The sequence below is a fragment of the Galleria mellonella genome, unplaced genomic scaffold, assembly GCF_026898425.1.
Source record: "Galleria mellonella isolate WM207_F2 unplaced genomic scaffold, CSIRO_AGI_GalMel_v1 utg1812, whole genome shotgun sequence".
Classification (NCBI taxonomy): domain Eukaryota; kingdom Metazoa; phylum Arthropoda; class Insecta; order Lepidoptera; family Pyralidae; genus Galleria; species Galleria mellonella.
The window spans coordinates 321,644-340,329 of NW_026442022.1; the positions used below are offsets into that span (position 1 = coordinate 321,644).

Sequence of the window (18,686 nt, forward strand, 5' to 3'; positions counted from 1 at the left end):
GGGAGTAGCAGTGATAGTGAAAGCGTCGTGTAATGGTCAAAAATATATTTTCGTTTAAGAAATTTTTTTTTAAGGACATTCATTCATTGTATGTAGGTATGCTAACAAAATGTAATAAAAAAATCATACTTATATTATCAATAATATTCGTAATAAATTATAATAAAGAACTTCAAAACAAACAATAAAAAAAAAAATACATGCAGGTTAAAAACCGCGGAGAGTAGGGGTTGCAATAGTACATTACTGCAGCGGCCAGCAACTGAGGCATTAATGCCTAGTTGTGGCCAAGGCTTGTATAGTACTTTTCTCAAACAATGCGCGAAAATCAAAAACACTATTTTACTTTTTAAGTTCAATGACGAATAACGAACAATAATAATTTTTCTCGCGCCGTAATGTTCCTTGGTTTTTTTTTTCAATAAACAGCTTTCTATTTGCAAGCCAGTTCGAAATTTAAATAAAACCTTTTATTAGTTACCTCCTTGGTAGCCTTGTTTCGAAGTAAAAGGTCATTCCATTTTTAAATTACAGGACAGATATGAGTTTACATAGTAATTTATTTGGCCGCAAAACACGACAGATATGGATTTTCATACAACTTTTGCCGGCCGCTGCCCTCATGTATCTGGCCAGTACGGCAATTTTGATTTATCTCGAAGAAGATTGTCAAAATAATGCTCACATTTCCAAGCATGTTTGAGAAAAATATTTTACAAACTAGATCGCGTCAAGAAAATGTTTGATATACACTGTTACAGATAAACTGAGAACATTCGTAGAATATGCGTTGATGACTTTAATTCCCATAATTCCCATTTGGGTTAGTTAATGAAAATAACCATTTATCAGGCGCGCTGTATGCTTGTTCGCTACCTTCGTGGTATTACAATGTTTTTTGTACTTATTTATAATATTTTTTTTTGATGGGTGAAAATGATATAGTAACCTCGCCTGCGCTAACGGTATATGCTGGCGGAGCACCAGTGAAGGATGATAGATGAGAACGAAAACAGGCCACAACAAGCTGACGGCCCACCTGATGGAAAGTGGTAACCGTCGCCTATAGACATGAGCAGCACCATGGACATAACAGAGTATACTGTTCCGCCCATGATACCCTCCATGCGTTGCCATTCCTGAGGACTCAGGTGTTATTCCTCTGTACCCAGTAAATTCACGCCATATCCCACCCTTCAAACAGAAACACAGCCATGCAAACACAACTGCTTCACGGTTGAAACACGAATGGGATAGAGGTAGCCAAGCAATCGACTTTTGTACATAGTCTCCCTCTGGTATAACATGTGTGACATATGTACAAACAAAAAAAAAATAGAGTCGAGACGAAAACTCCAGAAGTTTTTCAACTGAGTCCATACAATTTATAAACGACCGAATCAATTAATCCAAAATAGGATAAAGAAGAAGGTAAGAAATAAAAAGTTTATTTATTTATGCCACATTTAAATAAACCATTCGGTGAAACCATTGAAGTTAATTTAGATTCAGTCGTTTGTTAACGAATAATTTACATAAGTTAAAAGTAAATTAATATTCTCTTTACCCATCTGTAAAAGCAATAAGTTTTAAAAACTGTATATCTAATCTTATAATGAAAGTAATTTAAAATAAGTACAGCATTTAGTTACTGTTATATATCTATTATATTTTTATGAAATTTAACTGAAATATTAATGTTAGCGCAGGTTTTATTAGAAATTAAAAAGAAAGTCATATCTTGAGCGGCTTTAATCGAAGACGTGAGGGCGGCCGATACCGGTGGCATATCGACCCACCCGGACTAGGCTCATAGGGCCTATATTTAGCAAACGACCGATCTGCCTCCTCATACCTACATGAAATTTCAGGCGCACCCCATTGGCTGCGAGCCCGTGACGTCACAAACTTCTGATAACCAATCCGAGGGCGCCGTTCTGCGCATGCCATGAAAGCCTTTTCAGGCTCGCCACGAAAGGAGACCAGTCTGGGCGAGTTCAAGCCAGGTGTGCCAAGCCCTTGTCAACTCTTACAAAGGTTAACATTTCATTATTTAAATGTCGGCCATTATTGTATTTTTGAATTTCGAACTCGCGACCGTTGCGTTCGAATACGTTCATTTAGTTACGTTTGTGATGTGTTCGTCAAAGTTGAGTGAAAAAAAAAAAAAAAAACTGTGCGACTATACGAGATAATGTGAGGAATGGTGTTCAATGAATGAGTTATGTAATGTAATGTGGGAGTGGTTGCGTAATGTTATGTCGCAGGCTGTAGATACGATGTGAGCCCCGAGGGGGTGTGATAGGGTATTTTTAATAGTGACTATAGTGCGAGATTTTGATTTCAACTAGATTTTTTTAAGTATTTTTTTTTTTAATTATGGTCGTATTACGATCCTGTGTTTCTTAATAAACCACTATATTAGATGCGATTAATAAACGTTGAAATTTGGATAAGTCTTCTATTTTATTAGTATTTAATTGTTTATTCTGGTGAACAAGGAGCTCGCGGTAGTAACTTCTTAGTATTTAAGTTAACTCAAAAGATATGGTATTAATTGAATAATTTAGAAATCTTAAATATTTAATACATATGTCTCATCCTTGTTTTTGCTACCAAGCAGCTATAACTTTGTTCGCGGCGTGTGATATAGGAGTCAACCACGAACTCGACATAAAGGTATATTTTTAATTTTTAGGAATTGCAAGGTATGAGCCGTGCACGGGCGTCACAGTATATTTTGTGATGTCCGTGGTGATATTTACGTAGATAAGCGACGGTAACAGTTTTTCATCCGTGGACCGTCACCCTGTTTATTTGTTACGTCGTATAAAAATGCTTAACTATGAACTAAGAATTACTTCGATTTGAACTTTTATGATTTTATGATGGTCTTACTAAGGGTTATTGCATGAGATTCGTATCACACGGGATTTTTTTTTCGATGGGTGATAATGGTATGGTAACCCCGCTCGCGTTAACGGGATACGCTGGCGGAGCACCAGTGAAGGGTGGTAGATGAGAATGAAAACAGGCCAGTTAGCCCATCATGATGAATTCATCAAGAATTAACCATGATAGTTTCCAGGGAGAACTGCGAGGAGGTCGACCTGGTTGGGTATATTGCTAGCAATGAGATTCTCAGTCTCCATTACTAACAATCCCTTTCCCCCCCGTATCACACGGGATTAAGCTAATATATTTGTATTTATTTAGCTCAGATTTAAATTTATTATTTAAAATTACTATTGAAAGGTCCTTTCGACGGTATGGTCGAAGATTCTAACGGAGATTTTTTTTTTATTTTTTTTATTTTTTTATACAACTTAGAATGACAAACCTTTCGACGGTATGGTCGAAGATTCTAACGGAGATTTTGTACAAAGGTCGTTTACTTGGCTACCGTTGTCCCATTTGTGTTACAAAAGTCGATTGCTTGGATACCTCTGTCCCATTCGTGTTTCAACCGTGAAGCAGTTGTGTTTGCATGACTGTGTTTCAGTTTGAAGGATGGGATATGGCGTGAATTTACTGGGTACGGAGGAATAACACCTGAGTCCTCAGGAATGGCAACGCATGGGGAGTATCATGGGCGAAACAGTATACTCTGTTATGTCCATGGTACTGCTCATGTTTATAGGCGACGGTTACCACTTTCCATCAGGTGGGCCGTCAGCTTGTTTGCCATTCTAAGTTGTATATAAAAAAAATTGCCGTGAAATGTGTAATTGTGCCTGTGTATCGGTTAGAAGGATGAGATATGGCCGTGAATGATATAGTTTATTATTTATTATATTATTTTTGTGCCATATAAGTTTTGTATACGAACTCTGTAGATACTTATTACTTTCGGATTCTCAAGGTTGACTGGAAGAAATCTCTTCAATGTATAAGTCCGCCTGTGTACATTTTTATTATAAACAGTAACTATATATTTTAAAAGTATAAATGTATATTAAATGTGAACATTGTAAGCATTCAAACAAATAAACAAAAGAAATTACCGAAAAGAGATATAACACCGTCGCCACGGGCTCCACAGTATACTCTGTGATGCTCATGGGGTTTTAGGCGCCTTTTCATTTAATATAAAATGGGCCGTCAGCTTGTTTGCCATTCTAAGTTGCATAAAAAACATAGTGGATTTATTTAGGTGACAGTTAATTTGTGTATCAAATTTTCAAATATTTTCAACCGTTTAAGTAATATATATCCAAATACATTCCAGATAGGTATAGTTGGACGCGTTAAGAGATTAAAAATGGATGGTTTTATTTTGTATTATTTTGTTTAATTTAGTATTGTTTAATTTTGTGTTTCCTTTGCTTGTATTTTATTTGTGCAAATTTTATTGGCTGCCAAATTCCTATTTAAGTATATAATTATATATTGTTTTAGCTGTTTGTTTGCCTTAAATAAATAAATAAAAATAGTTGAACTAATATAAAAATAGCTCTTTTAATAAGGGTCGTGGATATTGTTGTCTACGGAGCCAAGATGAAGGTTAATTTTTTTTATACAACTTAAAATGGCAAACAAGCTGACGGCCCACCTGATGGAAAGTGGTAACCGTCGCCTATAGACATGAGCAGTACCATGGACATAACAGAGTATACTGTTTCGCCCATAATACCCCCATGCGTTGCCATTCCTGAGGACTCAGGTGTTATTCCTCTGTACGCTGTAAATTCACGCCATATCCCACCCTTCAAACCGAAACACAGCCATGCAAACACAACTGTTTCGCGGTAGAAACACGAATGGGACAGAGGTATCCAAGCAATCGACTTTCGTACAAAGTCTCCCTCTGAATATCGATTCTGTATTCAGAATTGATAAACATATCGCTTAACTAACATAAAAACAGTAGCGTCGGTTGAGGACCCTTTTTTGAAGGCTTTATAAGGGTTTGGCTGGCCGTATGTCATCTAGGCATGAATAAAACATAGACCGTGACGGAACTCAGCCAGTTTTATGATGCTGTGAATAAAGAGAACAATTTCTATGCATTCAGAAGTTTATACGAGGCGGATGTCGTACAGCGGAGTACCCGGAAGATGGCGCGCGGAAGCAGCTCGAGTGCTGCTTTCCGGTACACGTCCGTTCCGTGATTAAGAAGTTTGAATCCCCGAGATCTGTATAATCTTCGGATTTCAAACTTCTTTCGAGCTAGATCGTTTTAATGAAAATTTACCGGTTCCAAGTTCTAACTGAACTGCAATTTATAAAAATAAATAAAATTTTTTCTTACAAATGTTGTAATAGCGGCATGATATTTAATTTAGTGATAACGGAAAAATCTCTATGTATAAATTGACAATATACTTACCATTTATCAACAATTTGTTGACTCCTTATGCGAAATTATATTATTAAACTGTTTTGGCTTCTCACTCTTCGTTTTTCTCGCTGTACAATATAAACATATGGAATTTACAATAAGTTTACCTGCCAAAATATTATATGTCATGTTTAACTAGTTGTTTTCGATATTTCGCAATTAGTCAATGAGCAAGTTGTATTTCTCTTTTGACTATACCTATTATTTAACTCTAGATTCGCCATTATTTGTGGCGTCATGTCACATGATGAATCTCTTACAAATAATTATCTATCGAGTAGGTAAGAGTATAAGGGTTCATAGATTGCATAGTATTTTTTATTTTGATACAGATTATATGTACGGAAATTATGTATACATATGTATGATGTATTATGAAATGTATGAGCTTTTTATGAGTGAATGAAGCAAGAAATGTGTGTAAGGATAGAGGTTTTAAGCGCTGGTTTATGCTAGTTTTAGCTAGCCTGCTTTGTGGCGTGATTTTAAAGATGTACTCGTAATAATGCCATGCTTAGTACATATTTAGAATCTGCTTTTGATAATAATATGCATTCTGTACGTAGATTATATATTTTGTATTTAAAATATATTAATCTAACATCATTGTTCTGGTGAATTAGGATAAACTGTGTCTAGTGATTCTATGTTAAATTAAGGACATAGTCTGCCTATGTACGACATTTAAATTAAATATATTCAGTTGAAATCCACAGTTGAGCGATAAATATCTATACACACATCCATATTTATGATGTTATTTGAATATTTATTGAAATATTTAATCTGCTTTGTTACAGACGGACAAAACCAGCGCACCATGGTTGAACACTAACGCCCGAAAAGTCCCAAAACGAATACATATCAAAAAATGCACTGATTTGTTAATTCACTCTACTGTAAAGCTTAATTATAAAATAATTAATTATCACTAAATTTACATTTAAGTATAAAGTTGTATTCACACTTGTGAAAAACGCACAAAGTTGGGGTCACGAGTTAAGGGGGTTCGCACACTTTTGTGTCAGTGAAAAGTGGGGCCCGCGCCCCTGGGGTCACGACCGTGGAGGAGGAGGGGACGGCGCTGCTCGGGCGGCTGCAGGGGGCGCTGAGGGGGCGCGCGGCCGCCGCCTCGCCCTCGCGCGTCGCCAGCTCCATCAGGGGTTACCTCACCACCAAGGTTGGCTCGCTGCAGCTCAGAGACACAGGTCAGTGAATAAATTACTCAATACTCGAACTAACAACTTACGCGGACAACGGACAATTTTTTTGTGGTTTTTGTCTGTTATCGTGGAAGACAGAAATTCATTATATTTATTTATTTATGTCACTAGCGGCCCGTCCCGACTTCGCACGGGTGGACATTTTTACAACATTTTAAAAAGTGGTTATTGTGACATAACGATAATAGTTAGACGAAGTAAAAGTAAAGTATCACGAAGTTTTTTGTAGTAATTGGTATTTTCTTCAATATTGTAGAACATACTTTTGTTCTACCACCTATAGTTTCTGCAGCGCACGCGACCAAAGATATTTTATAGCACTTTTTTACACTTTGAGTTACGTTACTAAAGTTTTAGTAAGGATCCCTAATCTTTTCTAGCAATAAATATAGCCTATGTTACTCAGGGTGAATGTAGCTTTCTAATGGTGAAAGAATTATTGAAATCGACAAAGTAGTTTTCGAGTTTATTCCTTAACAAACATACATATACACAAAAATACAAATCTTTCCTCTTTTTAATATAAGTGTAGATAAACGCGGTGAGGTTTACAGTCTCAAACATCATAGAGTAGTTTTAATGCAAGAGACAGAGGAGTTTGCTTAGTCAACTCTGTTCTTCTTAACGGAATATTAAATAAGCGCCGTCTACGTTTTCTTTTTATTTTTAATTTAGATAATATTCATCGCGTAACGCAATGTCCGCGGAATTATCTGGCCAATACAATATATGAGTTTCAACGGATTTCATCGAGTCCCTCGTCTACCCTTCATGTATATACATACACGAAGAGTCCGTACGGTTATGTCACAAATTTATGCGTATATGAATTGATCCTATCCTGAATACATTTCAAATGATCAAAAGGGTATATTTGTTTTTTTTTTCTCTCTCTATTGTATTATATAACGTTATTTCATTATATTCAAATAGGCTAGAGGCTTATGTTCAGCAGTGGACAGTTAAAGGCTGATATAAAGATATGATTTGTTTAATTACTACATTCGACATAATTACGTTATTTGATTACGATTGCGTACTTAATTTCTAATATTTTGTTTATTACGAAAATACAAAATGTCTTCATCCGTTTTCTAATTATCTATTTGACTAGACAATATTAATTAATTTGTCGATATGAACAGCGCAGCGTTGCGTATGTCTCGGCACTTTGATCGGCCGACGTTATTCAGAACTTTAATTATTATCTCATTTGAGTTTCCAATATCTGTGCAGCGTGTTGCAATGTTTATGACAGTCGAGAAACTATGTAAAAATGTTATAACATTAATTCTTGTATAAGACAGTGTCTAAAGTTGCAATTAATTCAAATGAATAGAACGTTAATATGTTTTTAAAAGATTTCCAAATATGCGAAAGGTTTAATGAGCTTGTATTTTTAATTTGTGGTAATATCTTAAACTGTTTCATAAAAAATAAATTATTGGTTAGAAGTCACGAGTTATGCAGTTGAAATAAGCCAGAGATTTAGTAAGAATAGAGGTATTTCGCACATATTCTCTCTACCTACCACGCAAAGGACTTGGCGTGAAAATAGATAGATAGATTTTTTATTAGTTGATAATGGAATGGTGAGCCTGTAGCATTGATATATACTGGCGGGGCACCAGTGAGGAATGATAGGTGAGGATGAAAAGGCAGGTCAGTTAGCCTATCGTAATGAATACGTTGGAATTCAATATGATAGTTTCCAGGGAAAACCACATGGAGGTCAATCTGATAGGATATATTGCTAACAGGTAGATGTTATCACGGTATTAGTGTAATGCTAGGAAAATCGACTTTGATGATTCTTTTTTAATAGAAAAAAAAATCTTTATATGGTTTTAATATTGCTAAAATCAAACTACATCTAATATATAAAATTCTCGTGTCACAGTGTTTGTTACCAAACTCCTCCGAAACGGCTTTACCGATTTTTATGAAATTTTGTGTGCATATCGGGTAGGTCTGAGAATCGGTCAACATATATTTTTCATACCTCTCAATGAAAAGGGTAACCCACCCCTAATAAATATTTATTGTTTATTTTATTGATAAAATTTTTTATTTTTATTTTATTATGATTTAGCATTGAAAAATATATACAAATTCCAATTTTCATGCTTTTACAATCAACCCCTGTTTTTTAATCGCGATTTTTATATACCGCAGTAGGGTTGTAAAATGGTAATCGAATATAATAATTGTAGTAGGATAAATTTTCATGTATAGTTCTAGAAATAATGTATATGGTAAAACAACGTTTGCCAAGTCAGCTAGTATTTTATAAAATAAAAACTATCTCGTGAAGAAAAATATCAAAATAAAAGGAGATCTAATTAATCCGGTGTCTCACAAGAGGGCGCGACCCCATACTACGTACCTCGCGAACGGTACCTTCTGACGTCGTGCATCGTGTTAGGGTTGTCAACCGCTGTTTGCTCTGGATCCGACTAACGATCGACAAATGTTTGTGAAACAATGCCAGCACTGAATAAATAGAGGGAGATGACGCAATACCCACTTCAATAAACAAAGGTGGCATTGTACAAAGAATGGGCGATGATGGACGGACGACAAAAAGGCTGTGACATCAATTGGCCCATGTAATAATAATTGTAATCAATACTTAGGTGTATTAATATCAAGGGCTGGCAATTATAATAATTATTAATCTGGCAATAATTGGCGTGAATTTACTGGGTACAGAGGAATAACACCTGAGTCCTCAGGAATGGCAACGCATTGGCGGTATCATGGGCAAAACAGTATACTCTGTTATGTCCATGGTACTGCTCATGTCTATAGGGGACGGTTACCACTTTACATCAGGTGGACCGTTAGCTTGTTTGCCATTCTAAGTTATATAAAAAAAAATTGTACGAAAAATAATGAGACATTTAGGTGTAACATATGGGTTTAATGAATTTAGTTGAAACTAATTTTTTAAGATACTTAAAAATGTTCAAGAAGCCAAGTCAGAGGCAGAAGCCAATAGTAGTGCATTAAAAACACGATTTTGTTTTCTATGCTACAGAACTATGATTGTAATTTGAATGATAATACGCTACAAATAAGTCATATTATATTTCTATTAATTAATAAAATTGTATTTTTATAAAATATTAAGCGAAAGCTGGCAATCGAATAAAATATTCCCTCCCAAGTACAAACACATCGAAAACCACGAAACACGTCTACAATGGAGCCAACGCGGTCCTTCCCCCGGCTCCCTAATTGCATCAATTACAGTCGGTCGCGGGTTCGAACCCGCTCCCGTTACCCTCATTATCTCGCGTAACATCCCATCGACTATTTTCGTTAATTTTTCTCTTGTAATCCGATAATAGAAGTTGCTTAATTGGGATTGTCGTTTAGGGCTTATTTTGGAACGGCCGTTTTGTAAGTTATTTTAAGATTGAGGTGACATTTAATGGGTAAGTAAGATAATTATTTGCCCGGCCCTGTTTGTATTAGAAGGGAAAAAATGGCGTAATACAAATTCCAAAAATAATAATTGACTTATTTATTCGTTATTTTTGAAGAAGTTTGACGACTATTATGCTGTAGCAATTTAACACCTATTCTTTAGTTGCGAGTTTTTTTTTTTATGGGTGAAAATAGAATGGTAACTTCCCCTGTGCTATCGATATATGCTGGCCGTGTATCAGTGAGGGATGATAGGTGAGAATGAAAGCAAGTTAGCCACGCCAGAAATAACCACGATGGTTTCCGGAGGGAGGGAATATGTATGGTAAAAAAAATACTTTTCTATTAATTGTTTAGTGTCCATAGTATCCATAGTATTGCTTCGTTCGGGACTAGATGGCGCTGTTCAATAATTTTATTTTTATTCTTACCTTATGAGTAATAAGTCTGATAAACCGGGGGGAAGGGATTGTTAGTAATGGGGAGGTTAGTTCCCCAATCAATCAGGTCGACCTTCACGCGATTGACTTTGGAAAGTATCGTGATTAATTTATCGTTGAATTCGTCACGATGGGCTAACTGACTCGTCTTTTCATCGTCACCTCTCACTGGGACCCCGCCAATGTATACCGATAGCACAGGCAGGGTTACCATTCCATTTTCACCCATTAAAAAAACCTCTGATAAACCACAAAATAGAGATTCTGGCCTATCAGTTTGTCTGCCATTCCGTGTTGCACAAAAAATATAAATACTTATATATTTTGTATTGCACGGGAATCGAACTTGCACCTATCGAGAAGTAGACTAGTATATTACCAACGTAGTCAACATCATAATCATCATATCAGCTTTTAACTGTCCACTGTTGAACATAAGTCTCCCCCTTGGGGGGTTTAGCCAGTAGTTGCTACGCTTGGTAGTTGGATTGGCAACTGCAGTTAAGTTTTGGAGATGTTTTAAGAGAAACGCTGCCTATTGTTCGCTTTCCCTTTGTCGCTTCTTACGACACCTATGGGAAAGGAATGGGTGGCTTATTCTATGTCAGGACCATACGGTTGTTAATATAAACGTAGTAAATACAAATATGTAGGGGGGGAAAGAGATTGTTAGTAATGGAGACTAAGAATCTCATTGCTAGCAATATACCTAACCAGGTTACCTCCTCGCGGTTCTCACTGGAAACTGTCATGGTTAATTCCTGATGAATTCATCACGATGGGCTAACTGGCCTGTTTTCATTCTCATCTATCACCCTTCACTGGTGCTCCGCCGGCGTATCTCGTTAGCGCAGGTGGGGTTACCATACCATTTTCACCCATCAAAAAAAAATACAAATATGTATGTAAAAGTTTTATTTTAATCCATTAAATGATTACTTAACACCATACAACCAAAACCAACCATTCAATATTCAAGCAGATTTGACAGTAACATAAAATACACGATGTTACGGCATGAGGGTGATAACATAAAGATAGGAATCGAGCGGACGATGGGCAAATCAGATGATGGCCCATGAACTAGTGGGGTGCGGGGCAAGGGGCGCGGGGCGCGGGTTGCGGGGTGTTCACGTTATGCCAGATACGAGGATATATGTGCTCGGAATATTACCAGTGGCCACTCCATACCGTTGCTACATATACAGGGCGAACTTAAAATTATTAGCATTCTTTTACGACTGGTTTACTATATACCTGTGGAACTGAACACTGTTCTCAAGAAATATAAGTAGAAAAAAGGTAAATATTTTTACCGATTTGGTTTCTGATATTTATCTCACAATACGATGGCGAGTTCAGCTGTTACATGATTCTTTTGAAATACATTTTACTTTCACATTTTTTATTTCACTGCGTATAGGAGATTCTCTATACATAGATAGAAGATACATATACATATGGAATGTGGAATGAGCTCCCTGCCGAGGTTTTCCCAAGAGACTACAGCATGGGGTTCTTCTAAAGGGGGGTAAAGAAGTTCCTTCAGGGTCGATAACGCGCGCTTAAAACTCCTAGTATTGCAGGTGTTCATAAGCTACGGTAACCGCTTACCATCATGTGGGCCGTATGCTTGTTTGCCACCTCAGTGGTATAAAAAAAAACATAAATATAAAGAATTAAAATACATAATAATAAAATACATAATAGTAACGAGATTCCAAGTTCAAATTTTAAGTAGTCACTTTAGGGAAATATTTTTGCTAAATTGTTTACAATTTGGGAGTTCTGTCATGGTCTAGTCTAGATAGATGATCGTTGCCTAGTATCATATAGTATCTTAGTTTCTAGAGCAGAAAAAGCGTGTAACTTACGTGTTAGCGAATTGCAACAAAAACAAGAGTAAAATAACCTATGGATATTACACTGTTAACAAACACCCAAATATTTATACGAGTATATTATATATAGACAGATAGATAATTTATTTACATTACTTACAGCACACAAATTACAATAAAAAAAAATATACACGTAATACACAATAAAAGAGATAAAAGAATGAAAATAAAAAAGCACAGAACAAAAAAAAAAAAAAATATATATACTAACAATCTCCTTTCCCTTCCTTTATGAGCGTGCCATAGTAACACAAAATGGTCACAACTCAGTTTATTTCTTTGCCCTTAAAAGAGCAAAACACTGATATTCTGCTCTGGCCAAGAGTCAGTCGCGAAATTCCTCATTAAAAATAACAATAAAAAGAAATATAAATAAAATGCTTTGTGTGTGTCCATTACATTCGCCTCCATAACTATAGCTACAAAAAAATTAACAGCTCTTAAACTTATACAAAGACTGCGTAAGTGTTAGGCTTATCTGAAGTGTTCGAGATTAATCAATAATCAATAAAAAAATAATATTTTATAAAGGTGTATAAAGGCATGTTTGTATGTATGAGAGATAAGGATTGATTAAATATTTTTTTCTAAAAACAAACATAAATAAACGTTCCATTGTACGTACAATGTACGAAGTTGTCGAACAAGTCAGATAGAGGGGCGAGTGGGGTAACAGCGCCGCGCACTCCCGGCCTATGAATATTTGATGTTGATGTCGGCCCGACAGGCCCTCCAGGGTCCTGCGGCCCCCAGCCCCCCCCCCCCCACCTGCAGCCGCCGCCGCCCCGGGCAAAAGTCGAAACTCGTGTTCATGCAAATATTGCGATTGACAGTCCAAGGGCGCGAGACGTCACACAATGATGTAGCGTACAATATTATATTCCGTTATACCTCCAGGGTTTAGATAAAGTAACATGTTGTTTGCAAATATTTTCATTATTCTCGGAATGGTATACAAGCTGATGGATCACGTGATGGAAAGTGGTAACCATCGTATATATGCATGGACTAAACCATAAATATCACAGAATAGTATAATAATGCCCATGGCACTACTCATGCGTTGCCATTCCCGAGGACGATGGTGTTATGTCTCCACATCTTGAAATTTTTAACTCTTCAAATCGAAACACAGCTTTGCAAGCACGGCTACTGTAATGCAGTTACATGAGCGGGATAAAGGTACCCCAAGCGTCTTTTGTACAAAATCCGGTAACTAGAATAAGAATATCTTTATTTCCTTGAACAAAATTAGTCTATGGTACGATATAGCTATGACCCCACACTAGGCAAACTCTGTCTCGTGAAAGTCAAAGCAAGTAATTTTACAGTTATGGTGCGGCGGACAGGGTTAATCTAATTATGTATATAATGTTTCGTGTGAGTTTGGGTACACGTAGGTGAAAATTGAGCTTTGATATGGTCACGTAGTCTTTTTTTTTATGCAACTTAGAATTGCTTGCTAGTCACAAGTAGAGTTGAAGCCGTTGGAGCAAACGAAAAAATATTTTCTTAATTCTTTTGAAGCTTTTAGTTGAATTCTGAGACAGGCGAGGAGCACTTGAAAGCGTTATTTATCTTTTATTTATATTTTGCTAATTGGAAAACAAGAGCCTGCAGGCTTATGGCATTGCCAGTAATGAGACATATCGATTTACTAAATATTCTCGTTTCCTCTGCCTGCTTAATTAAATATATGTTTAGAAAGATGTTATTTGAAATTATGATTTTAAAGGTAGGAGAAGACTTATAAAGAGATTGTTAACACTGATACATGCCTAGACAATGGCGGACCGGCATAAACGTAGTGGGTAGGCCGTGTAAATTATTACAACGGAACGGTCACCATACTACCCTGCAAATTTTATATTAATCGCTCGGTTGAGATGCCCTCTGTGTGTGACACTACACTTGACTACTACAAGACTGTCTTATTGTTACGTTGTAAATCTTATTATTATAATTATGTCTATTTTAAAGGAAAACTAAAACTATTAAATATATAAAGGACTATTACTGCACCAACCGGAGTATTTATTAATATTGTATCAAACAGAGATTATGTGAAAGATGATTACGACCAGAATGGGAGTGAATATGGAAATAATTGCAAATAGAAATGGCTGTAGGATAAATCATGTTAAAAATGATATATTATAAGTACAGAAAGGAGAACATGATAACTATGAATATTATTTAGATATATGAAACCTAGTATTGGATTTTAGACTTGACTATATATTTTATACATATTGCATATATGTTTGTAAAATTTTAAATATTACTAGCTGACTCGGCAAACGTTGTTTTACCATATACATTATTTCTAGAACTATATGAACATATATCATACTACAATTATTATATTCGATTGTCATCTTGAAACCCTACTGCGGCATATAAAAATCGCGATTAAAAAACAGGAGTTGATCGTAAAAGAGTGAAAATTTGAATTTGTATGTATTTTTCAATGCTAAATCATAATAAAATAAAAATAAAAAAATTTGTCAAAAAAATAAAAAATATATTTTGGGCTGGGTCACCCTTATTGACGGGTATGAAAAATAGATGTTGGCCGATTCTCAGAACTACCCGATATGCACACAAAATTTCATAAAAATCAGTAAAGTCGTTTCGGAGGAGTTTGGTAACAAACACCGCGACACGAGAATTTTATATATTCGATTTATTTATTTATTCCTTATTGGCCACATTACAGAAATGTTCAGTATAAAAGGTGTACTTGATTGAACTAAACAATATTTTTTTCTCAAATAATTTAATAAGGATTTAATTAAAAAAAAAATGTAATAATATAAAGGAACTTTGTGCAAGTTAATAGATCTACTCTTATATGATATTATAAAGTTAGCCGCAACGGAAACCGTAAAAAAATGAGGCGTGACGTCGCTCATTGAAGAACGATTACAAAATAATAATGCCACTCGAGTTGTATTTACACGGTTGTGATTATAATCGTGATTGTCATGTTTCCATTATCGATTGCCTATTCGGGGCGGGGGTAGGCGCGTGCCGCTCTCCGCCAGCCCCACTTGCTTTGACAATGCGTGACAAATGGATCCTTCGCTGTAACCAGTTAAAACTCACTGGTACAAGTGTTGTTAGGGTACTCGAAACGTATAAAATAGACAGTATTTAATTAATTGTGTTTCAGATTTTTTTTTTGATTGTTGTTTAAAGACAAAGATATTGAAAGAGTTGGTTTGAAGGGTAGTAGGTGGCAGTAAATTTACAGGGTACAGAGGAATAACAGCTGAGTCCTCAGGAATGACAATGCATAGGGGTATCATGGGCGAAACAGTACACTCTGTAATGCCCATGGTACTGCTCGTGTCTATAGGCGACGGTCACCACTTTCCATCAGGTGGCCGTCAGCTTGTTTGCCATTATAAGTTGTATAAAAAAAAGAGTCAGTGAGAGAAATACGGTATATGCCACACAATGAGATGTAACAGTCAAACCGTTTCAATTACATCGCTCGGAAACTAACTTGACAATTAGAGTTTTTAATGTTACTTAAAAATATATTCATAAATAGGAATTAATCGATCAGGGAAGAACCTCAGGACAAATACATAGATCACAGATCAAAGGGACTTTTATTTTATTTTTTAAGTTGCATAAAAAAATTGCTACCACATGCATACCCTTTAATTCTTGCAAAAATGCTACCGCAGTTACAAGGAAAATAATCATAGATTTGCAAATACTTACTGGTTACTTAAGTTCTCCAAAGTTTATACTATTCTTTATTCTAAACAAAGCTAAACGATACTTTATAAGTTCATTCGTATTCAGAGCACAATTCGTGATCACACCCGCTTATAGCTCTCGGTCACAATCAGCGCCCTCTACACCCGGCAGCTATTTACGTCACCGTAACTAACCGTTTCCGAGTCCTCACTTTGCCCCAATGTCCCCTCGTCTGGTGTCGTGTGCATTTTTTACATTGTGTTAAATATATGATATTAGTTTAATATTTTATTTGTATCATTTTTTTATACAACATTTACCTGATGGAAAGTACCGTCGCCTATAGACATGAGCAGTACCATGGACATAACAGAGTATACTGTTTCGCCCATTATGCGTTGCTATTCCTGAGGACTCAGTTGTTATTCCTCTGTACCCAGTAAATTCACGCCATATCCCACCCTTCAAACCGAAAGACAGCCATGCCAAACACAGCTGCTTCACGGTTGAAACACGAATGGGACAGAGGTACCCAAGCGATTGACTTTTGTACAAAGTCTCCTTCTGGTAGACTGTTTTGTTTTTTAAATACTTACTTTCAAAGTATAATAAAACTTTTGCGAATTACCCTCAGTTATTTGATTTTTTTATACATTTTTTACGATATTGCTTTTTGAAATCTATAAGTATAAAAAGTAATCATTCAAAAATGGTTATAATAAAGTGTACTTAAATATTTTTTAAGCTTGCTGTATGGTAAATCAGTAACAACGACTTTTAATACAATGGAATTGGAAATAAATCAAAATTACGTCGAATAGATGTCAGATAACGTGAGATTGCTTTAAAATTCGATCTAAAGAACGCTACAAATCCGCGTTGAAAAGAATGTCAAAATACAGACTAGTATGAAAAGATTAATGGGTTAAGTTTCTTGAAACGGCTAACAAAAACTAGATATATTACAGTAAAAATATCGAGTAGAATTGAAACTTAAATAGATATAGAGTTACATTATAAATGTATGTTAATTAAAACACGAAACGTGACTACAATGTAAATACAATCTGAAATAATTAATCAACGTTACCCCGCGGAAGACCTACCGAAAATGATGCGTGTAACCCCACGCCACCGGACACAATTTCATATCTGCTCTTCCCCTCACAATATCCGTATCCCTCCGTATCCATTGTTGCGGGTACAACGGCAATAAGTGTAAGCCCTCTTTGGGGGACCACCGCAGATGTGGAAGGGCGCCGTTCATTACGACTCGGCTCTAACGTGTTCGTTTGCTTATTGTAATGCCTTGTTTGCGCACTTGTTAAAAATTAAATAATGGATTTGCATTTATTCGCAAGTGCCTTTAATTGGGATACGCTTTCTGTTGGCTGTATTAATATTGTAAAAAGGAAGGATTTGATTGTTTGTTTGTAATTAATAAAATCAGAAACTATTCAACAGATCTTTATTTTTTCATTTATAGAAGGCTACGTCATCAGCGAGTAACATAATTTATTTATTTATTATTATTTGACAAAAAAACACGAAGTTACAAATACAAGATACAATGGGCCCCACACTAGGCGAGCGTGTATCGTGGGCACCCGACAAAGATTAACAGATCACAATGTGTTATAATAAAAGGTACATAGTGGGCGGGTATTAATATAACAAAGGAATATACAATTGAAATGGTGAAAAAAGTAATAAAATCAACAATATAGATACACAAGCAATTATAAGATACTGATAATATATGCCCTTAAGAGAAACGATAAAGAAAAGAAAGAAAAGAGAAACGACGAAATAATTTATATATTTACTAGAGGAAGACTTTGTACAAAAGTCGATTTCTTGGGTACATCTGTCCCATTCGTGTTTCAACCGTGAAGCAGTTGTGTTTGCATGGCTGTGTTTCGGTTTGAAGAGTGGGATATGGCGTGAATTTACTGGGTACAGAGGAATAACATCTGAGTTCTCAGGAATGATAACGCATGGGGAGTATCATGAGCGGAACAGTATACTCTGTTATGTCCATGGTACTGCTCATGTCTATAGGCGACGGTTATTACTTTCCATCAGGTGGGCCGTCAGCTTGTTTGCCATTCTAAGTTGTATAAAAAAAATATATATTATTGTCGAAAATTCTTTCCTTTCTACTTCTACCCAAAAATTTTTTCTATCCTACTTGTACGAAGCCAGACTGGATAGCTTGTTGTCTATAAAGAAGATTATTAATTTCACCGTATGACGGTTTTTGTATGTAATCTACATGCAAGATTCGATTTATTTTAAAAAATATTGAAAAGAAGGTTACTTTCGGCCCCGGGTCCTGTTTTTTTTTTACATCCGATAGATTTATATTCACCAGTAGTAATCTGTGTTCATAGGTCCCGTACAATAATAATGATTGAAATAGATTCTTTGATTCCACAGAAAAATACTAGATAGCTTTTTTTTTTTTGTTTCAAAAAGAAGGAGTTTCTCAATTCGGTTGTACTTTTTTATTCTATGTTACCTTCTAACTTCGTCACTTATAAACCAATTTGGAAATTCTTTTTTGTCTAAAAATATGTTTACAGATTAGTTCTATAGAAACTTTATTAAAATCTTTTCAGTAGTTTAGTTTTTA

At 35.7% G+C, this 18,686-nt stretch overlaps 1 protein-coding gene across 1 annotated transcript in view; it reads left to right on the top strand.

Moving 5' to 3' along the window:
• Positions 1 to 1,916: 1,916 nt before the first annotated feature.
• LOC113518932 (vesicular acetylcholine transporter) overlaps positions 1,917 to 18,686 on the top strand; it is a 46,451-nt gene continuing 29,681 nt past the window's right edge. Inside the window, exons 1-2 of the mRNA XM_026903967.3 lie at positions 1,917 to 2,037; positions 6,142 to 6,549. The gene's annotated coding sequence lies outside the window, so the exon portion shown is untranslated. The remainder of the gene's footprint in view (positions 2,038 to 6,141; positions 6,550 to 18,686) is intronic.